Source organism: Uranotaenia lowii, chromosome 3, assembly GCF_029784155.1.
Source record: "Uranotaenia lowii strain MFRU-FL chromosome 3, ASM2978415v1, whole genome shotgun sequence".
Classification (NCBI taxonomy): domain Eukaryota; kingdom Metazoa; phylum Arthropoda; class Insecta; order Diptera; family Culicidae; genus Uranotaenia; species Uranotaenia lowii.
In genome coordinates, this window is record NC_073693.1 from 356,447,573 (window position 1) to 356,472,934 (window position 25,362).

A 25,362-nucleotide genomic window follows, 5' to 3' on the forward strand; every position below is an offset into this window, starting at 1 on the left:
TTCCGGATTTAAGGTGATGAAATCGATAAATGTTTTTGAATGGTCGGAGTTATTATGTGTCAGAGCATATTTGAGTTGATGGAAGATGGATCCATTTTCAAAGTAGATAGGAAATTTTCAAATAAACCATTGACGTTTGAAAGCATATCTGTTTCATCGGGCTCATTTTAAACAACAAGATTCCTAACATATGAACCTGTGGAAATGAAATTTAGAGGACTGTACTACATAAACATAGGACTTATCAGTTATTCAATATTTTTTCCAACATGACGACCGTCGTAAATAATTGGAATGTGTTTCTATAATCGCCTCCGAATAATCACAGAATATGAGATCAATATGACAAAAATGGCAAAAATGACAAAAATGACAAAAATGACCAAAATGACCAAAATGACAAAAATGTCAAAAATGACAAAAATGACAAAAATGACAAAAATGACAAAAATGACAAAAATGACAAAAATGACAAAAATGACAAAAATGACAAAAATGACAAAAATGACAAAAGTGACAAAAATGACAAAAATGACAAAAATGACAAAAATGACAAAACTGACAAAAATGACAAAAATGACAAAAATGACAAAAATGACAAAAATGACAAAAATGACAAAAATGACAAAAATTACAAAAATTACAAAAATTACAAAAATGACAAAAATGACAAAAATTACAAAAATGACAAAAATTACAAAAATGACAAAAATGACAAAAATGATAAAAATGACAAAAGTTATAATGACAAAAATGATACAAAATTACATAAATTACGAAAATGACAAAAATGACAGAAAACGACACAAAATTGACACAAAAATAACACAAAATTGACACAAAAATGATACAAAATTACATAAATTACGAAAATGACAAAAATGACAGAAAACGACACAAAATTGACACAAAAATAACACAAAATTGACACAAAAATGGCGCAAACATGACAAGAAAAGTAAACAAAAATGACACAAAAATTGCACAAAAATAACACAAGAATAACACAAAAATGACCCACAAATGGCCCAAAAATGACAAAATGGACACGAAAATGACAAAAAATTGACACAAAAATGTTTCTAAAGTGGCACAAAAATGACACAAAATGACAAATAAAATGACACGAAAATTACACAACAATGACAAAAATAAATACAAAAAACCCAAAATTGACAAAAAAAATTGCACAAAAAGGACACAAAAAGACATAAAAATGACCCAAAAATGACCCAAAAAGGACACAAAAATGACACAAAAATGTTTCAAAAGTGGTACAAAAATGACTAGAAAAGAACACAAAAATGACAGAAAATGACAAACAAAAATGACACAAAAATGACACAAAAATGACACAAGAATGCCACAAAAATACCAAAAAATGACACAAAAATGATTTAATAATTACACAAGAATGACACAAAAAAGATATAAAAATCAAAGATAAAAAAATTACACAAAAATGACAAAAAAAAGGCGCCAAAATAACACAAAAATGACAAAAAAAAACACAAAAATGACACCAAAATGACACAAAAATGAAACAAAAATTTAACTAAAATGACATCAAAAATACAAAAAAATTGCATAAAAATAACACAAAAATGACACAAAAATTATACGAGAATGTCACAAAAGTGGCCTAAAAATGGCACAAAAGTGGCACAAAAGTGACACAAAGATTACACAAAAAGTTTACAGAAATAGTATATAAACGAAATAAAAACTCAAAAAAGACACCAAAATGGCACAAAAATGACCTGAAATTGACACAAAATTGATACGGAAATGACACAAAAATGACACAAAAATAATACAAAAATGACAAAAAAAATAGATAAAAAACTACACAAAAATGATACTCAAGTGATGCAAAAATGATAACAATTTTCACATAAAAAAAACACAAAAAATCGACAAGAAAATGACAAAAAGGATAGAAATGTCAGAAATTACACAAAACATGTCATTTAAATCACACGAAAATTTGACAAAATTGCCAAAAAAAAAACACAAAAACTGATAAAACTATGACACAAAAATGGCACAAAAGTTTCACAAAAATCTCATCAAAATGAAACTTGAATCTCACAAGAATTACGTAAAAATCACAGAAAACGAAACAAAAAGTGACACAGAAATGAAACAATAATTTTAAAAATTATACAAATATCAAAAAGAATTAAACAACAACTAGGTAAGTTTTTTCATGACACATAAACGACACAATTATGACTCAAAATAAACCAATGCCTTAATTTTTCAACTCGTGAATGCATAGTGTTGTACTTAACCAATAGGTAGTTATTAAATTTCCAAATAGTAATGGCGTGTATATTTTTCACTTATATTTGATGATGAAAAGGAAATATATAGAATTATTTAAAGAGTGCTTGTGAACAAAGTCAGAGATAAAATCTTTATTTATAATCAAATTCTTCCACTTATCGAAATAAAAGACTAGAAAAGTTTGTTTTTGATTGAAGTTCATAATTATAACTTTGAATATTTAAAATTCAACATGTCCAATTCAACATCACTGGGAAGTGGGTGATTACTTGAATGTTCAAATACGAATCTATTAAAATTAAAAATAAGGAATTCCAAGATTTGATGCTCATATTGAATGCACAATTTCAATAAATTAAGCTTGCTACTTTGAATCACTTTTTGATCATATTTAAGATTGATAACATGATAAAAAATAAGGAATTCCAAGATTTGATGCTCATATTGAATGCACAATTCCAAGATTTGATGCTCATATTGAATGCACAATTTCAATAAATTAAGCTTGCTACTTTGAATCACTTTTTGATCATATTTAAGATTGATAACATGATAATTTGATAATATTTGAAATTTGATAATTTGAAAATTCAAAAAAAAAATGATTCAAATAATAAAAAAAGAGAAAAGTTTAAAAATGTTCGAGCACAGTTAAAGGCTTCCTAGAAGTTAATGTTTTCAGAACACAAAAATACGGAATTGAAAAACAAAAACAAGCTTATTACAAATATTTTAAATAAATATATTAGTTTGACTTTAACATTCTGTAAATTTACTTGGAAATTGAGAAAACTAGACTACAAAATTTAATCCATTTAAAAAAAAAAAAAAATATGAAACCAATTTTCGGCCTTACCAGTCAAAGTTATGTAAGAACGTTTCAAGATTATGAAAATCAAAATTTGTTCCATAAGAAACCTATTAATGACATGTGTTAGAAATGGTTCGAATCAAATTCGACTCGCTTTTTTCAATATCCATCCATTTCTTCTAACTTTCAATCCGCCTATAATTTTTTTAATTTTGAAATGTTCTTACTTAAAGAACATAACTTTCACCGGTGAGGTCTATAAATAAACTAATCATAAATTAAAATATAATCTGAATGAGAAAGATAGGTCATTTTTGAAAGTTATTGCACAATAAAAATATCTCACTATGCAAAAACTTTTTATAGAATTTAATCGATAATTCAAGAGACAGGGTTTTGTTGCCTCTGTTTTAATGATTCATTTGTTCTGAACTCGAAATTTTTTTAACATATTTTGTCTACAACCTCTCGTTTTGGTGATATGGTGTTTATTGGCTAGAAAATGAGTTAGTTTTGAGTGAAATCAATCGTTATCAATGATGAATCAACAAATCTACATAAAAGAATAAGTCTGATTCTGAATTCGTTTATTTTTTCTTGAACTAAAAATTTTACTTCGAAAAAATATCCATTAGGTTGTCCCAAAATTGCATAATGTCCAGAAAAATGGGGGCTCAACCTTCAAACGTTAGATAAGGGCCTGGAGAAAAAAAAAATTGTTTGGGGTCAAATGCGATTTTTGAAAAGACTCCACGTTTTAAAGATTAAATTAAAAAAAATCTGAGTCTTAAAATTATCACAAAATAATTTTTTTTCATATTTTTTAAATTTTGTTTGACTTAAAGACTACTCATATTTATTCAATTCGATTCAATGAATACCAAAACACTCAAGTGTGAAAGGGATTCCGAGATTTTGTGTTCTAAAGAAGCGTAAAAACTGATTTTTCATATTTTTTTTATTTTACCAATTTATTGCTCACTTATGTTGATTTTATTAAAATTTCAATCATGACTTACATTGCACCTGGAAACTGCAAAACGATTGGACTTAAAACGAAAAAGTTATGGCGGTGCAAATATTGTATGTTGGCCGAAAATTGTCGTTCAGTATGACAATATGTTGCGAAAATATAATCTTTGAACCGCGATAACTGTTTTGTTTTTAAGTCCAATCGTGTTGTAGTCTTAAGGTGAAATGTTAGCCTTGACTGAAATTTTAATAAAATCAACATAAATAAGCAATCGATTGGTGAAGAAAAAAATTTCATGACAAAATTTATTATTTTTAATGAAAAAAGAGCCTTTGTTCTCGAGTGATGAACGATTGAGAGAGGCGTCCAATTGGAGTATCAAAATGTTTTTTACAATTCAAAGAAGTAAAACAATTACGGTCAAGTGCAGACCTCACTTCATGTTCGAGATTGTACTCAACAAAGGAATTAAATTATCGATTGCTTAATTAAAGTGGGTACCTACTTATGCATCCAATAGAGGAAAACGGGAAGCAAAATTTGCAAAAGAAACTACATACGAGTAGATACATAAGTAGTGCACTGCACACGGCTGGAAGTTTACCTTGATTGAAACATGCCCACCGACTAAAGACTTAAATCCGTCCGGCAGGGAAAAGATGAATGAAGCACAGGAGGAAGTTGATGGGACAAGAAGCAACCAGACCCGGGTGATAACAAAGTTTACATCCAGCAAGAAAAAAAACGAAGGGTTGTTCTTCATCAGCTGCTTCCTTCAATCAGTGCACTTGGCTACTGTTGAATGATGATGAAGCCGATGATGATGATGATGATGATGATGGACCGATTTAGGCATGTCTTTCTGCACTATATGTTTAGACGAGACGACAAATTGCATATGATGAACTACCTTCAACTTGAAGGCTTGAGCATGTAATGAAGTGTTCTCGAGCCTGAGACTGGTTTCCGCTTGTCCTTGAAGCCGGTCGTGACTAGAATTGGGTCTGATGGTTGATTTCCATCCTCCAATTCAGAATAATGCATCTGGTTTGACAGATTTGGATCGAAAAAAAAACTCAATTGACAGATCAGCATCCCAATATCGAACTGACTTTGTATTATTATCATCTCTATCATTCGGATTTTTTGAAGTGACGTTTGCCAGCTCCTTTAATTATGTGGTGACTAGAAAAATATCACAAACAACCTTAACCTGCACTTGTATGACTTTTAGAGCTGATAGCCAATCAAATCAGTGCTCTAGTTTCGAGTGTCATGATTTGCTGCAGGGCAGTTTTCTGGAGTAAGTGACATCTCAATGGAATCGCACCCTAAAATTGAGGTACTTGAACGGATTCAAAGCTACTTTGAGTCAACTAACGGAAAAGCCAGAATCAAAACTGCAGTGCCTCCTGAAGGTTGACTTTCAAACTAAACCAGAGAAGCACTTTTCAAAGGTACTAAAGGTGACTCGACATAGATTTTTCAAAAAAAAAAAAAAATTGTAAAATCCCTCTCTTACCTGACAGATTTCAAGCTTTTGTCGTGTCGGTCGGGTGCTGTCGTCTGGCTGCTTTCCCTCTCTCGTTTTTCACATTCACCGGTGGAAAAACTGGCCAAAAAGATGCCATCAAACGACGTCGACGATGAGGACGACAAGGACGATGGACGACGCCCGGTGTGTGACAGCCGAGTGACGTGTAGCAATATAATAATCATCATAATCGAGTTTGTACCCCGTGGCTGTGCAGCTTCACATTCACCCATTCTGCTTTGCATTCTCTGCTCGGTTCCATTTTTCCCAGCACACAATCGTCTCTTATCTCTTGAAGTGTTTGGGAAAATGAAAAACGCTACCCGGCATCCAGGGTTAGTTTTGTCCTTTGTCCCGAGCAGACTTTCCGGCGATCTTTCGAATAATAGTTGGGACACGTTGATGAAAGTGCACTCGAGTGAGAAAGTTGAATCGAGGGGTAAAGATCCGAAATAGCTTCCCAAAACCGAAACATCCAATCCATTAAATTGAATCTCGAATCAAGAATTCTGAACATCAAAAGAGAGATTTACAAACTCTTTCAACTTAAAAAACAGTTCAAAAAAACTGCCAAAATTGTCAAAATTATCAAAATTGTCAAAATTGTCAAAATTGTCAAGATTGTCAAAATTGTCAAAATTGTCAAAATTGTCAAAATTGTCAAAATTGTCAAAAGTGTCAAAATTGTCCAAATTGTCAAAATTGTCAAAATTGGCAAAATTGTCAAAATTGTCAAAACTGTAAAAATTGTCAAAATTGTCAAAATTGTCAAAATTGTCAAAATTGTCAAAATTGTCAAAACTGTAAAAATTGTCAAAATTGTCAAAATTGTCAAAATTGTCAAAATTGTCAAAATTGTCAAAATTGTCAAAATTGTCAAAATTGTCAAAATTGTCAAAATTGTCAAAATTGTCAAAATTGTCAAAATTGTCAAAATTGTCAAAATTGTCAAAATTGTCAAAATTGTCAAAATTGTCAAAATTGTCAAAATTGTCAAAATTGTCAAAATTGTCAGAATTGTCAAAATTGTCAAAATTGTCAAAATTGTCAAAATTGTCAAAATTTTCAAAATTGTCGAAATTGTCGAAATTGTCAAAATTGTCAAAATTGTCAAAATTGTCAAAATTGTCAAAATTGTCAAAATTGTCAAAATTGTCAAAATTGTCAAAATTGTCAAAATTGTCAAAATTGTCAAAATTGTCAAAATTGTCAAAATTGTCAAAATTGTCAAAATTGTCAAAATTGTCAAAATTGTCAAAATTGTCAAAATTGTCAAAATTGTCAAAATTGTCAAAATTGTCAAAATTGTCAAAATTGTCAAAATTGTCAAAATTGTCAAAATTGTCAAAATTGTCAAAATTGTCAAAATTGTCAAAATTGTCAATATTGTCAATATTGTCAAAATTGTCAAAATTGTCAAAATTGTCAAAATTGTCAAAATTGTCAAAATTGTCAATATTGTCAAAATTGTCAAAATTGTCAAAATTGTCAAAATTGTCAAAATTGTCAAAATTGTCAAAATTGTCAAAATTGTCAAAATTGTCAAAATTGTCAAAATTGTCAAAATTGTCAAAATTGTCAAAATTGTCAAAATTGTCAAAATTGTCAAAATTGTCAAAATTGTCAAAATTGTCAAAATTGTCAAAATTGTCAAAATTGTCAAAATTGTCAAAATTGTCAAAATTGTCAAAATTGTCAAAATTGTCAAAATTGTCAAAATTGTCAAAATTGTCAAAATTGTCAAAATTGTCAAAATTGTCAAAATTGTCAAAATTGTCAAAATTGTCAAAATTGTCAAAATTGTCAAAATTGTAAAAATTGTCAAAATTGTCAAAATTGACAAAATTGACAAAATTGACAAAATTGACAAAATTGACAAAATTGACAAAATTGACAAAATTGACAAAATTGACAAAATTGACAAAAATTGAAAAAATTGACAAAAATGACAAAAATGACAAAAATGACAAAAATGACAAAAATGACAAAAATGACAAAAATGACATAAATGACAAAAATGACAAAAATGACAAAAATGACAAAAATGACAAAAATGACAAAAATGACAAAAATGACAAAAATGACAAAAATGACAAAAATGACAAAAATGACAAAAATGACAAAAATGACAAAAATGACAAAAATGACAAAAATGACAAAAATGACAAAAATGACAAAAATGACAAAAATGACAAAAATGACAAAAATGACAAAAATGACAAAAATGACAAAAATGACAAAAATGACAAAAATGACAAAAATGACAAAAATGACAAAAATGACAAAAATGACAAAAATGACAAAAATGACAAAAATGACAAAAATGACAAAAATGACAAAAATGACAAAAATGACAAAAATGACAAAAATGACAAAAATGACAAAAATGACAAAAATGACAAAATGACAAAAATGACAAAAATGACAAAAATGACAAAAATGACAAAAATGACAAAAATGACAAAAATGGCAAAAATGACAAAAATGACAAAAATGACAAAAATGACAAAAATGACAAAAATGACAAAAATGACAAAAATGACAAAAATGACAAAAATGACAAAAATGACAAAAATGACAAAAATGACAAAAATGACAAAAATGACAAAAATGACAAAAATGACAAAAATGACAAAAATGACAAAAATGACAAAAATGACAAAAATGACAAAAATGACAAAAATGACAAAAATGACAAAAATGACAAAAATGACAAAAATGACAAAAATGACAAAAATGACAAAAATGACAAAAATGACAAAAATGACAAAAATGACAAAAATGACAAAAATGACAAAAATGACAAAAATGACAAAAATGACAAAAATGACAAAAATGACAAAAATGACAAAAATGGCAAAAATGACAAAAATGACAAAAATGACAAAAATGACAAAAATGACAAAAATGACAAAAATGACAAAAATGACAAAAATGACAAAAATGACAAAAATGACAAAAATGACAAAAATGACAAAAATGACAAAAATGACAAAAATGACAAAAATGACAAAAATGACAAAAATGACAAAAATGACAAAAATGACAAAAATGACAAAAATGACAAAAATGACAAAAATGACAAAAATGACAAAAATGACAAAAATGACAAAAATGACAAAAATGACAAAAATGACAAAAATGACAAAAATGACAAAAATGACAAAAATGACAAAAATGACAAAAATGACAAAAATGACAAAAATGACAAAAATGACAAAAATGACAAAAATGACAAAAATGACAAAAATGACAAAAATGACAAAAATGACAAAAATGACAAAAATGACAAAAATGACAAAAATGACAAAAATGACAAAAATGACAAAAATGACAAAAATGACAAAAATGACAAAAATGACAAAAATGACAAAAATGACAAAAATAACAAAAATAACAAAAATGACAAAAATGACAAAAATGACAAAAATGACAAAAATGACAAAAATGACAAAAATGACAAAAATGACAAAAATGACAAAAATGACAAAAATGACAAAAATGACAAAAATGACAAAAATGACAAAAATGACAAAAATGACAAAAATGACAAAAATGACAAAAATGACAAAAATGACAAAAATGACAAAAATGACAAAAATGACAAAAATGACAAAAATGACAAAAATGACAAAAATGACAAAAATGACAAAAATGACAAAAATGACAAAAATGACAAAAATGACAAAAATGACAAAAATGACAAAAATGACAAAAATGACAAAAATGACAAAAATGACAAAAATGACAAAAATGACAAAAATGACAAAAATGACAAAAATGACAAAAATGACAAAAATGACAAAAATGACAAAAATGACAAAAATGACAAAAATGACAAAAATGACAAAAATGACAAAAATGACAAAAATGACAAAAATGACAAAAATGACAAAAATGACAAAAATGACAAAAATGACAAAAATGACAAAAATGACAAAAATGACAAAAATGACAAAAATGACAAAAATGACAAAAATGACAAAAATGACACAAATGACAAAAATGACAAAAATGGCAAAAATGACAAAAATGACAGAAATGACAAAAATGACAAAAATGACAAAAATGACAAAAATGACAAAAATGACAAAAATGACAAAAATGACAAAAATGACAAAAATGACAAAAATGACAAAAATGACAAAAATGACAAAAATGACAAAAATGACAAAAATGACAAAAATGACAAAAATGACAAAAATGACAAAAATGACAAAAATGACACAAAAATGACAGAAATGACAAAAATGACACAAAAATGACACAAAAATGACACAAAAATGACACAAAAATGACACAAAAATGACACAAAAATGACACAAAAATGACACAAAAATGACACAAAAATGACACAAAAATGACACAAAAATGACACAAAAATGACACAAAAATGACACAAAAATGACACAAAAATGACACAAAAATGACACAAAAATGACACAAAAATCACACAAAAATCACACAAAAATGACACAAAAATGACACAAAAATCACACAAAAATGACACAAAAATGACACAAAAATGACACAAAAATGACACAAAAATGACACAAAAATGACACAAAAATAACACAAAAATGACAAAAAAGACACAAAATGACACAAAAATTAAACGAAAATTACACAAACAAATAACACAAAAAAATTACACGAAAATGGTTTAAATTGACACAAAAATGACACAAAATGAAATAAAAATGGCTCAAAAATGACAAAAAATGACAAAAATAATGACGTAAAAATGACACAAATGACATGTGTATCAAAATTGTTAAAATTGTCAGAATTGTAGCAGTTGTCATTATTATCTTGCGTACACTCGGAGTATTCGAGCGACGAGTGTTAAGAACCATCTTTGGCGGCGTACAGGAGAACGGAATGTGGAGGCGAAGGATGAACCACGAGCTCGCGCGACTCTACGGCGAACCCAGTATCCAGAAGGTGGTGAAGGTTGGTCGGATACGCTGGGCGGGACATGTTGCGAGAATGCCGGACGACTGTCCTGCAAAACAGGTGTTCGCTACGAATCCGGTAGGAACAAGACGAGCGGGGGCGCAACGAGCGAGGTGGTTAGACCAAGTGGAGCGTGATCTGGCGAACGTGGGGTGCCCGAGAAATTGGAGAACGGTTGCTATGAACCGAGTGAATTTTAGGAATTATGTTCGTCAAGTTATGTCGTAAGACGGAATACTATGTAAATAAAATAAAATAATGTCATTATTATCATAGCTGTCGAAATTGTCAAATTTGTCAAAAATGACAAAATCGACAATTGTCGAAATTAACACTGTTGACAAATTGAGAAATTTTAAAACTGTCAAAATTGTCGAAATTGTCTAAATTGTCAAAATTTACTACTTTTGGTTAATTTTAAAAAATTTCATTTTGTAGGTTCAAAGTCGAGAGTCGAATATTGAGTGTCGAGTGTTGTGTTTTTTTCGAATTTCAGAGCGCTGGGCTTAGCTGTTGTTACTATCTCGATGTGGATGCTGACTCAATGACCATGAAACTTTTTCATTACTTCACTTGGGGGACGTTATCTTCTTGAAATTGTCATTGCAAGTTGTAACTGATTTTGATTTCACTAGAAGTTACTTCATACCAAATTGGGTTTGAAAGAAAGCTTCAATATGGAAACATCATCTACGGTTTCCATTTCAGTTTGAATACAGGTTTATCATCATGAAGTGGTGCATTTCAAGAAAAAGTTTTCAAACTTTGAAATCCTGATTTTTTTTGTTTTTCATATTCTCAATCATGTAAATCTTTTGACAGTTCAGTTTCCAACTCAGTGTTTCGAATTCTAAAAATTGTGGAATTTAACATTGAGCCACTCTACTATTTGAGAGGCTCGTTCGACGACATTCCACAAGATTGTTAGCCGAAGGCGACCAGTTTCCATAAGTGAAACTCGCAAAGCGTGGCGATGATTTATCATATCGATCGATCGACCAGGACAACATTTTAAGGCCAGGCCTTCCAGAGAAAATTAAAGAGACCAATAACCGGAAAACCGGTGCCGATGCCGCCATCATCGATTGTGTAAAATAAAAATTTTCCCTTTAGAAACAAAAACTCTCAGACGAACAAGATTACAAACATATGTATGTTTCTGCACACACAACTTTGTCTCGGCATAATATTATTCATCGATTCTCCCCTGAGAGTGGGAAAAGCGATTGGCATGTTTTAATCTCGGTCGCTTTTCCCCGGTCGTCTGGAAAAGCTGCAATCGATTGGCCGGGCCGATCAGCCGGGAGGCAAGTGCAGTTTTGCTTGCTGTCCATTGATGTGCCGACCATTCATGGGACGATGATGATTCCCTCGAGGTTGGCAATCAGATAATCGATGTCTGGCCTCTGTTCTTTTTTGCTAGACAGACGGTTTGATTTTTTTTTGTTTCTGGAAAATCTCTGGTTGGAGACATTTGAAATATTTAAGTCATCAAATAATTTGGTATTAGGAAAAAAATTGGCATAACTTTTTGCATAGTTTATCATGCCATATTAAAAAAAAATTACTAACGATTTTTTTCTTTTTATATTTTTCAGGTCAGTAATTGGTCGAATTCCAGGAATTTCTGCATCGAGCAGTTAAGTATCATTTTGGGTCTTAAAAACTTCTAGCTATACATGTATGTATAATAGGATGGCAGCGAAAAAGTCTTGTTTTATTTTAAAAACAGGTCCAAGAAATTTTGTAGATTTTCCGGAAAGTTTTTCGAGAAACCGTTGGCTTTAGAAGGAATGTTTCAGAACTGTCTTACGAGAAAAATCACAAATCGTTTCAACTGACATGTTAACCATTTGAATGTTTATGGGCCGCTAGACCGAGCACACATCAAAAGCATACCTCAACTGAATTCAAACTTCAAAATAACTTGCTCGAAACTATTTCTGAGTGGGTGAAGGTGCGAATCGTAGTGGGTTTTTGGCATGAAATGACTTCCTTCACACAAAACTTCTGATATCAGAAAAAGACTAAAAAAAACCATGCTGGAAATCGTTTGAACTTTCCCACAGTGAAAGTTAGCTATTTAGAACCCTTTGGTCGTTTCAAATTCCTTTCACTGCTCACACCCACCTTCATTCTACTGGAAGCATGCATTGACTTGACTTTATGTTTGATTCAAACATCGGAGAAAGTTACTCCCGCGTGCCACCGCGCCACCGTTTGTTGTGGCTTGAACTTATGTTTCTGTTTGGTTTTCATATTTTTTTATTGCTATCTCTCCAGCTCATATGAATCCCCGGCGTATGATTCCAGATAATGTTTACTCATTTACAATTCACCACGTTTGTTTTTGTGCCGGGGCGGAATTTTCCGGGGAAAACTTTCGGAAAAACGTTCTGCAATTTCTATTGTATCAACGTGTTGGTCTGGATAGACATTGGAAAGCTTCTAGGTGGTCGGTTGAGGCGAGAAAATATTTCTGGGAACCAAATAGTTCGCATCTACCTTTCAGAGTCGCGGTTGTGCTGAAAAAAATAAACTTCAATGGTATCTACCTATATGTGGATGAAACTATCTTCTGTACCGAGAACCGGTAACTTACTTTACTTACGAGAACCGGTAAGAACAAACATTTTCCTCGGAATTCTATAGATCGTGAACTTCTATATTGGATCATGTGTAAGCTTGCCAGATTGCCTGGTTTTATCCAGGTTTGCTCGGATATTTGACATACAAATTTGGGAACAATCCGGTCCGGTTGCCCGTATTTTATTGAAAAAAAACCCGGATTTTGCCCGGATTTGTTCTCATTCTCATTCTTAAATCAAACTAGAAAAGCACACTATGTTGTAAACATTTTTTGAATCAAAGCAATCGAAAGATTCCTTTTAATTCAACCACGGTAAATGAAAAGTTCATATACCAGTATTTCGATAGCAGCTTACTACCTTCTTCAGTGAACGTTTTCGATTGAATTCATATCTGCATAATATCATAATATCTGCAGATTTCTATTCGTATTTTAGGCTTCCAAAAAATCTTTCGCAGTTAATAAAGTTGCTACCAAATTTCGTTTTGAACGCATGAATTATAAAAAAATTTACTACATTATTGTTTTTTTTGTATGATATTACAAAAGAAGTGAAAAAATCCGAGCAAAATCCGGGCTTTTTTCAATAAAATTTGGGCAACCGGGCACCCGGACTGGACTTTTCCTAAATATCCGGGAAAACCCGGATAAACCGGCCAATCTGGTAAGCATATTCTAGAATTGTTAAATACTTATAAGTTTATTTGAGTCTGATATATAAAAAAGATTTTAATCTAGATTTATGCCATCCGAGTAATATGCACTTTACCTGAGGGTCAAATTCATGCAAAATTTTGGCAATACAAAAAAAATTAAGGCATAAAAGAAGAAAAACACTTGGAAAATTGATTTTTTATCGCCAGCAGCTCTTAAATAGTGACAGTTTTATTTTAATACAATCGGTTCAACAAATCTCAGTTTTTATAACACAATTAGGCCGGAACAAATTTCATTTATTCATCGAATTTCATCATGCCAAGTGAAATGTTTTGTCTAAGCTACAAATTTCAAAGAACTAATAATATGATTCAAGTGTTGAAATCTCGTCTCAGAGCTTAGACCAAAACTTCAAAACTTATTCTAGGTCTAGATTGCCGGATTGTCCGGATTTATTCACTTTAATCGAAGAATTAAAAATAAAATGTCATAAGAATTATGTTTTTGCGTCCAAAACAGAACAAAATTATCAAGTGATTTTCCTCTTGATTTTTATTGAATAATTCCCAAATTTTTTTCTTAATATTGTTGTTCAAATTTTGGGGAGAATTTTGAATTCACGGACTTTTCAAGGTTTAACGATAAAATATTCGAAATTTGCTCGGCCCAAAGTCTTTCGGAAATTTTTTTGGGTAGCTTAGGTTAGAATCATTACGGATGATGTAGTCTCAAGTGTGGTTATAAAAATTAAAATTCGATGTCTGTGTTCAGATTTCGGATTTCGTTAACAGTTCATTGGTTTTGTTTGGTAATAACGTATCGATAAGATTCGAAGCAATTCGTTATAATAAATTTAAAATAAAATTAGTTGCATTTTCATCATTCGAAACTTATTTTGGAGCATAAAAAGAAAATATTTAAAATTTTAAAGATTTGGATTCATTAAATTTGAATTTTATGAATATTAAAAACTCAAATCCGTTTTCTAGATTTGAATTGGAAGTTTTTATCCTTAACTCTTATGCAGAATTGAGATTTAAGAAACTTTCACGAAGGTCAACCAGCATTGAAAAATCTGAAACAGTTCCATTATTTGCTATTTTCATTCGGATTCAAGTTGAATTACGAAAAAATATTTTAGGATAGAAATTGAATACCACAAATTCAGAAACCAAATAAAAGAGTTCTGACCTAAGGTTCTGATTGATATTTTGCTTTTTGATTCATAATGTCTAGTAATTATTATCTCATTCGAAAATTGTTTTCCGCTTCGGATTTTAGATTTTGAAATCAGGTACAAAATTGATTCAGATTCAGCTCAAAGTTTTGTTTTATAATTAGTAGATTACATTATCAAAGGGAGAATATTATTAAGGATTCAAATTGCAGGAAAGCGAAGTTTCTAAATCTTGATTCTTGTTAAAAAATAAAAAAAAGAACACAAAACGGGTGAAAATCACAAATATAAAATGAGATCTTACGAGCAAGTTTGCCGAAAAAAATTCTGTTTTTTTGCGAAAAAAATTTTGACTTTCTGTGAAATTATGGGATGGTTTTCTGTGATGAAAATAGCTTAATTCTTCCGAAAAGCCATGAAGGAATTTTTACGTTTTACTTAAAAAAAATCAATAAACATATAACCAATTTTATCATATTATTCCAAAACAAAGTTATAAATTCAAAATGTATGTTGACATAAAATTTATTATTTTGGAAAAACCGTTCAAAAATCTGTGAAATCTGTGAATATTTCCAAAATTCTATGTTCTGTGACACAGATTCTGTGATGAAAATTTGCTCGAAGTTCTGTGAAATTAGAAATTTTTCTGTGATTTTGGCAACTTTGCTTCAGAGCCAAAGGGGTATAAGTTAGGGTTGCCATCTGTTCCGCAAAAGCGAGACATGTCCCGCTTTTTTTTTGAATGTCCCGCTGTCCCGCTTTTTTTCTTGGAAAACTTTTACAAAGTTCACTAACTTACACTTGAGAAATTCAAACTTTATCCTCAATTTTAATTCACAGAAAAGGTTTCAAAAACTTTTTTTCTCAAAATAGGCTGCATTTTTCATATTTCATATAAGGCATTACTGAATAAATCTAAAGTTCTTAGCATAACAGAAAGATTCTGATTCAGTATGGAGAAAATATTGTGTAGGTTGCTTTCAAATGATTGAAGATCCTGATTTTTCTCTAGAATCTTATTTAGTTTACAATGATGGAAGTTTTCTTGAGCTTTTAAATGTTTATAACAAATTTGAAATATTTTTGTAATTACACAATAGTTTTATACACGGTATCAAATACGCCATTGACATTAATTTCTCTTAAATAACGTGTTAATTTGCGAGAAACGTGAAAATTAAACGTGTTTAGGACAAAACCAGGGAAAACAGTAGTCATTTAAGAAAAACTGAACAAAATTAATCCGCGTGAAAAAAAACCTCAACGTAGTATGAACAACTTTGGATGATGCTTGGTTATGCAATTAAGCTCTTTTTTTAAGAAAAAAATATGTTTTAAAGAGTTTTTCAAATGTCCCGTTTTTTTTCGGCTGTGTCCCGCTTTTTTTCTGAAAGTATCTGGCAAGCCTAGTATAAGTGCTAAAATGATCGATTTTCGTTAGTCGTGTCTATCAATTTTTCATATTCAAAACTATATTCGGTGATTTTAACATATTTTTAGAATTTTATCAACATACCTACTTTTACATATGAATAAAAATACAAATTTTCGGAAAATAAATGGAAAATGTGTGATTTCTCAAAATAAGCTTCTCTGCACTTATACCCAACGTTGCCGAAAAATCTGTATTATCACAGAATTTTGAGAAAAATTTCGTAACACAATCTGTGTCACAGATTACAGAATTTTTAAATTTTCACAGAATTCACAGTATTTTTAAACTTTGTACAGATTTCCAAATTTATAATTTTTTATATCTTTTTCGGTTTTTTTTTCCTAGCTTTAATTCATGAAAATATAATAACAAAGTACTGTAAATTGATTGTTTATTTGATTGAAATTGTAAGTAAAAATTTATCAATTTTGTTGATGTTTCACATGATTTCGAAATGAATTTCATAAAAATAGCGTCACAGAAAACCAACACAGAATTTTAGGTTCGAATCACAGAATTCGAGATTTTTTTTGTCAAAACCACATAATTTTCGTGCCCCAAAGACCTCAAATACGATTTGGATTCGTTTCGAAGACTTCATGTCCTGGAAAATCAAGATTTTTATTAAAAAAATATATAAATTCAAAAGATTTTAATAATCAAATCAATTCTTAATATTTTTTTTTCGTTGGAATAAAAACCAGTACTTTATCTTCAGGTGAAAACTCAGCTGGAAAAATATCCTATTGGTTTTTTGTGTAACATCATTTAAACAGATTCTTCAAAACCAAAGTTTCAAATTAAATCATAAATTCAAATCGAGTTACAAGAGTTGAAAATAAATCTAATCTGAACCGCAGACTTAGTCTTTACCTTTTATTTCTGAATATTTGATACATTTTCTACAATGCTGAACATGGCTTTAATTAAGGTTAAGAAGAATTAGCTTTTTACTTGCTTATTCAAGTAAACAGAAAAAGCAATTTTTAAATGAAGCTTTCAAAATCCTTGATTAATTCCTAAATGCTTACTAGAAAACAAAAAAATACTTCCAGGATTTATTTTCGAAAGTTTTTATTCAAGATAAATATTAAGTAATATAAAACAACTTAAACCTGAATAACCAGATAATACCTACACATTCAGCTATACAAAAAATATATTTTTTATGTTTTCACTATCCTATCAAAATGTTATAGGAAAAAAATTGCCGCCGAAAAACCCTCCCTCCTTCTCTTCCATGAATTGATTCTTCCTACGACTATTACAAAAACTCTTGAAATAATAAATTTTTACTAACACGATTCGAAATATTTCAACAAAGCAAAAATCAAAGTTTCAAATCAATGCTGTTTATGGTTAGTCATTAATACAATTCTCAAATTTATGTTCCTTATACTGAACTAGAAATTTGTTAAATCATAACTTTGAAGCAAGCTGGTTTGCAAAATTAGAATCATTATTTCCGAAACACCAGAAAATGCATGCGAATAACAATTTCAAAAAAAAAACAGAATTTAAAGCTTCGGACAAAAGAGAACACAGAAATAGAATAACACCAGATCAAAAAAGAATTAAAATCCGAATTCTTAGGAAAAATGGTTGATTTGATCAAGAATTATCCATTCTCAAAAATGCACTTTTCAAAGCAATTAATTAATCTTATTAATCTTTTTTGAATTTTTTTTTACATTTTCAATGTAAAGGTTGATTTAAAATTTTCACTGTAATATTTAGGATTTGAAAAAAATTTAATCAATGATGTGATATTTCACTATTGGGGAAACAAATGTCAATTTTGAACTAAAGAAAATTCATTCATAACACCTAGTGCTTGATTAAAGTTTATAAAAAGAAAAAAATAATGTTTCAAGAGTGCCTTGATCACAGTCATATATAGAACAATATGTTATTTTCAAATTCTACAAGTAATCAAAATAATAAGGCTTAAAAGTTCATTTTGGAAGTAGCTTCCAGAACCTTTTCTCGTGTTTGATCTAAGATCTTGAAATAGCCGAAAAATCCATCAAACAAGTATTTAAAGCACATTTCGTGATTCATTTTTCTAGACATGGAGTTTAAAAAAATTTAAAGATCAGTAGTTGTTCACGATATTATTGTCCTCAATAGTTTTTGCAAAGTTAAGCATTTTCAAGTTTTTATCCTCTTTTTTTTGGTCATCCATTCATTTCCGCAACCAAGTGATTAAGGTTTTATGGTATTTTGCCAAATAAGAAAACTATGATTTTTTTTTTCAATTTACCACTGAAATTGAAATTTCAATTCAAAATGAGAATAGCATTTCTTAATCTGAGCTCCAATTTGTTTTTTTTTAAATTTAAAGTTTTAAGTTCAGTTAGGAAATTCTTGTTTTCATCCTCGTATATCAAGCGTCCATTTTCTGGTTACAACGACCGCTGCTGGCCAATTACGACTTCAGGGCGCCCACCAGTTCCAAATAATAGGACGAATTCCTTGACCTCACAACAGCACAGCAAACAAGGGTCCAAAATTATTACTGTTTGGAGGATAATTTACAGAATCCGCCCGCTTGTCTGCTTCCATTCTGGGTTCTGGTTCCGATGATACGGTTAGCGTTAGAGGTTGATACGCACATCGCCAAAACGACCGACCATGGCCATGGCTGGGTGCCAAAATATTCCGAAAACCTTTCCACGGTGGAATGTTCCAAGCCAAGAAGTCCTTCTCGTGATGCTTCTAAAGCGAACTTTGAAGCACACCTGCCGGCAATGTTTAACTTTTGCTTCCTGGAGGTGCTTGCTGCTGCGGATATTTGGGGGCTCCGGTTAGTTTGGCCCCGGTTTCCTCCCAGGAAATTTCATTCGCTGCTTGCCAGTTTCCCTTTTCCAGGAAACACGTGTGTGTGCTTTGTGTGCGGTTGGATGCTCACGCAATTTTTGCTTTGGCAAACAAACGAGAAACAGCTACATTGCCAGGTGAGCTAGTTAGTTTGTGGGTGTGGGTGGGTGGCAGCGCTTTCTCTCATTCATACAACACCCAAAACACCCACCCAACTCCAGCTGCTTGCTCGATGATTGTTGTGCGTCGGCTTGGAACGAGCTTTTGGAAGTTGACTTTGGCCAGGTATTTTGGTTTGTTTTTCTGCTAGGTAAGCAATTCCGGAATCACCAGGCCCAAGCCCAAGCCCAAGCCCAGGCCCAGCTGTTTATGGCTCTGGGGTTTCGGGCTTGGTAAATGTCTGCTTTGAAAATTTCAACCTTGTACAGAGGAAGCCCAGAAGCCAGAGCATTGCAAAGGTTGGTTACACAAATTTGTCAAAATCAAACCATAACAACCAGCTATCGGGGGAGCCGTTCAGCTATGAAATTGCAAATTTTGGGGTTTATTTTCAAAGTTTATTGGCTGAGGAAATTTTTCCTTGGAACAACACACACAAGCTGTTTTACGAACCCATTTGATGCTAAAGTGTAATTGATTTCTCCAGAAGTGTTTGGCATCGTTCCTAGATCGTTGAACTCACTGAAACGTTTGACTATAGAAGCTTTTATTTGAATCATAGCTGTTAAAAATCTGAGTTTGAGAAAGGTGCCTGTGTCTCGATTATAATAAAAACAAAAAAAACTAATTGATTGGAAATTGTTCCAGAATGATCCAGTGAAACAATATCTTTATAAGAGATACTATCACAATGCCAGATTTTTGACTTGGAACCGGAAGAATTTGTCTCGGGGAGTATCTTTAATTAAAAAAACTTACTTTAACGCTCTTTAATAAAAAACATACCAAAACTCAAGTCATTTTAACCGGTATTTTTCAAAGTATATCGAATTCATGAAAAGGTTTCATGAATTCGATATACTACTCAGGCAATAGATTAAGCAACATTTCCAATGGTATTGTGCCTTTAGATTATCCCTTTTTGTCATAAGCTTATCATCATCCTCATGATAATCACAATATTTATCATCTTCATTTTAGTATTACAATTTCGCTGTGAGGTTGCGGAAATTCTAGAAGTTTCATATTATTTTCAACGAATTGTTGTCCTATACTCTGTAAAACAGTATTCATATTTAAAAACAGATTTTACAGATTTGATAAAAGCTTATGAAGTTTTTCATGAAAATGATATGAAATTGGATATACAAAAAGATTTTTCGTTAGAACAACAATGACTTAAATAATTAATAAACAAAACTCAAAACACTATCACAATGTTTTTGGTTGACTCACAGAATTTCAGATTATTGTTATCTAAAATACGGATGTTTTCCACGCAACCTAGGTCGTGATCGCATTGAGTTTACCAACCAAAAGTAAAACGAACAAATAGAATTAAAAATCTTTTAAAAACCAGTCAAAATTCAGCAAAAAATATACGCTGTTTGTTGCTATAATGCTGAAGCAAATTTATAAAAACTTAAACTGCTTTGTCTGGAAAAAGAAAATGCTTCAACAGTTCAACAATAAAAACAACAGAGTTCCATCAATTACCATGAAAATATTTATGAAAAAAAATCATGCAAACAGTCTAACATGTGTTTGAATGCTGACTCTGTTGATACATTCTATGTTATGAAACAAACCAGAAAGTTATAATCAGTTTTCAATATTTTTTTTTTAAATTTAAGTTTGTGAAGGTCCGGCACCGTTTTGAACGATTGTGATAAACTTGGTTTGTTTATAGATAAAACATTTTTGCAAATTTCACCAAATTCCAGCTTATCAATGAAAAATTTAGTGATTATTGTGAAGCAATCTTAAATATCTTGTAGCTGTATCTTTTTTTAGTCATTGTACACTTGTACAGTCTTTAAATGTTGTGGATCGTTATTACGATAGCTGAACTGAAATGTGTTTAGATTCAAGAAAAAAAGCTTTAATTCAAAAAGTTACATCGAATAGTTTTAGCAATAATCAGATTTCACATAAACCTTGCAGTAAGGTTTCTTGAGCTCAGATTTTGAAGCTGATTGAGCAAAATTTCGGTTTTTTACCGTCCCAAAAGTCGGTATTCCGGTATTAAGAATATGGACGGTTTTGCTGGTTTTACCGGTTTCGGTAACCCTAGAAAATTCACTACATAGATATCTGTAAAAAAGATATGAAATCATCATCATTATTAGACCTTCTAAACTGGAGAACTTAGTTTTATTTTTCTTAATTCAAAAAAATTTGCAATCCATCATATTTCTTGAGCTTCATTTCCATCAAAGGATATTAAGTTACCTATTCTTAGAATTGAGAGGATTATCGTTGAAATTTCAAAATTTTAGGAAGAACACAAATTGATTTTTAAAATTGTTTTTTTCTATCAGAAACATAACTTTGTCAAAAAAAAAAAAAAATGCGATATGATGTTGAAAAAGCCATCTTTTAATTAAGACAAGAGATACAGAATGATCTCTTACTCTCTCTCTTACTCTTTTTTTCTAAACCGATTTGATTGTCAGGCAATATTTAGCTACAATCTCTAATTTTAAAGTTATTCAAAGTCGAAGATTTTATTTTAAACACGCTTCGGAAAAAGGCTGTATTTAGTTAGCAAGAGCTCGAAACAAAATTACTTAGTGCCTGAGAAGGCTGAAGTGATAAGCTATATATTGCACATATGAAAATTTTTTTTTAAATTCATTATGATCATGGTCAACAAATATGTAAAATAGTGATGTGAAAACCGTACTTTTAAATGAATCATCTGCCAAAGCTTTTCCAGTCAAAACAATTCTCTTTGAAAACTCAATTGGAAAGTTGACTTTATTTGTGACATTAGACATCTTAAGATTTCTGAAACTCGAAACACAGAATTTTCGACGGTTATTCAAATGTAGCGGTTTTGAGAAATTTTTATCAATCGGAATTTTCTGAGAGTTCATAAGATGCAAAAGTAGATAAGTTAAATGATAAAAAAAGGACAAAATTATACAACAAAAAAATCATGCAAATAAAAAATTATCCCCTCACAGTCTTTTACGCTTATGTGGGGGTGTATTTTTTTTGGGAAAGTGAAGTGTGGTATCAATTTATAATTGTTTATCAGTCGCTCATAAAGCTGAATAGCGGCTTTTCTGCTTAAATTATCAGCTGTTTAACACGCTATAACCTAATTCCTTGAGATTTAGAACCTATAGTGAATAAAGTCAAAGTCTTGTTACAATATTTTTTTACAAAGCGGAATGAACCCAAAAAATGTAATACAAAGCTTCGAGACTAGTAAATGTGCTGACTTAAAAAACATTTCAAAATTGAAGTTTTGGATCATTACTATAGTTTTATTAAAAACATACAAAACCTTTTTCGAAATTTGAAGGAGCCTTTAAGCAATTATACTTAACCAATATTTTCCACAGTCGTTTTCTCCTTACAATGAAAAGGCGACAGGATCAGCAGCAGCGGACAAAATGGAAGCACTAATTCGAGAAATTCGTGTAACTTAGTGATAGCATATATTCCTGACATGATGTAGTCAGGGATGCCAGTTTATTCCTATCCTTGTACCATGACAATTTTATAAACTTGAATAAATAAAATGATTTGGCTGTTTACAAGCTCGATACGACATGATTCCTTCCCGGAGTCGAATTCTCCTCACGGTACTATGGGCAGCAACGAATTTTCTGGCCAAACAACGGTCCGAAAGGTTGGAACTCCTTTTAATCGTCTTAAAAATCTTACCACGCAGCCTCCTGCCGACGGTCGGAGTAGACAAATGGCTTGAGGCTTCCGAATCGTCGTCAGTATTTCCGCGCCATACGGTATTTCTGGGCAATATCAGCTGTTCAGCTAACCTAGATGCAGACCACAATGGATTTTTCCAAATAACTGTGCCCAATTTTTCCATTCTTTTGGATTCCATTTTGATTGTTGACAAAGTACAGTCGATTGGCGGAATGTCCTGTCAAAATTCCCGAAACGTGGGTGCCAAGAACTTCCAAATCCGTCCACCAGGAGCGTCACAATATGTTTGTTCTGGAACGGAGGAGCTCCGTTGAACCACCCTAACACCAGAAAAATCCCAGTAGCAACATGGCGATGCTGAATCATCGGTTTTCCTCGGACACGAAGAGGTTTTTCCGAATGTTCGAGCCACCGTCGATCCTTGACTCAGTCTCTTTTTCAACCAACCACCAGCTGAGACGGTAACGAAATCAGCGGCCCTTGGGGCCAGTGTCGGAGGTCTTGAATTACCAAGGTCTGTGTATCTATCGGAAAGTGCTCGTAATAATGTCTAAGTAATATGTCAGCAAAATACAGTTCACCATGTTTTGTAATGAATGAGTGCATTATTATTCATCAAAGAAAGTTCTGCTGCTATTGATCCATGCCATCAGGGGCGATCCTGAACATGGTCCTTCGAGCTGGATCCTAAACAATGTTCCAACCGTAAATTAAGCAAGCTTTACGCCAAATTAATTTCAGTATTGATTACTATTGTTTGTATCCTAAATCAAAAGAACTATGCTGATTAAATCGGTTCCATTTAAGATTTTAGTGCTGACTAACGAAAATTAATCAGATCAGATTTCTCTAATTATCTTTCTTATCTTTTAAATTGAAGAAAAGAAGAGATACAAATCCAATCCAGCTTTCCTGATCATCACTTTTTGCGATTGTACAAAAGAGATGCCTGGTTGTTTTGTAAAAAATCAGGACACCGCAAAAAAAAAATATGAATTTTCAAGACACCACTAGATTGTGTAACAATAACGAGATACAGGTGCTGTAAGCGCTTTAATATAAGCAACAAAAATGAGCATCTTTTTGGCTGGACTGCAGTTCATATCAAAGAACACCATTTAAAAAATCATCTGAACCGAAGATTACCATCCATTAAATGGTTTAAACTATTTTACTGCAGATTTATTCGATGTTCTCTTAACTTAACTATAAATTCGATTTTTTTTAAATCGGTACAATTTAGGACGTTTTAAAGACCTGTTTTAGAAAATCAGGACATTTCAAGAGTTTTCAAAAAATAGGACACTATTTCGAGAATAAGGACTGCTTTATGTATGGGACTGTGTGTATGGGATGAACAAACCCAAGAGGCTTTAAATCTCAAATAAAAAACCAGGACACCTGGCACCTCTGATAAAGCTTCGGAAAAAAATCGCAGTGTTATGCTTCCATTTCTATCGCCAAATAGCGCTATTCGTGTCTCCCGTTTTCTCGTTAAGATACACGCATCGGTCAAAGTATATCTGCTTTAAGAGTAATATATACACAGCAACAGTATTTTGTATTTAATTTGTTGGCATTCATTTAAGAAATTATTCTACTTTGAATTTCATAACTTGACGAAATGCCAAAAATTAAATAAGAAAGTTGATCTTGTAATGGAGGTTTCTGTTTGCTGGTGAAGATTGAACTTGTACACAACACGTGTTTGAGAGGTTAAGGTTTCTCGGTCCTTTGAAACGTGGAGACAGGCAGGCTACTCGCGAGTTCATCATTTAGAACTGATATGAACTGGGGAGTGTGTGAAGACTATACGCACGGCGATCACCAGGCGTTACGCTTCACTGGATGTATGTTCCCAGTACCTTCTGCAGGATAATAGTAAGCTTTTCTTCGAAAACCGTTTCTTGACACACGAAACCGAAACTGGTTTACGATCTATTGCCCTAACAGCGGGTTTTCCACAGGGTTCCATACTAGGACCTGTGAGTTGTTAACGCTGAAACTACCAACAGGCACGCAGATAGTCGGATTTCCAGACGATATCGTGCTCATAATCACCGGCGAAACAATCGAGAAAGTAGAAGACTTTGCAACGGTGTCTGTAGAAGGGTCTGTATCTGGATGGAAAGAGTCAAGTTTAGATAGCCCACCATAAAACCTACTCCACCGATCAAAATTCATCATATCACACGAATGATATCCTTAAAAATATCCAAATTTCAAATTTTGAGTGTATTTTATCTTTAACTTTTCCTAAGAAAGCGAAGTTGTCAT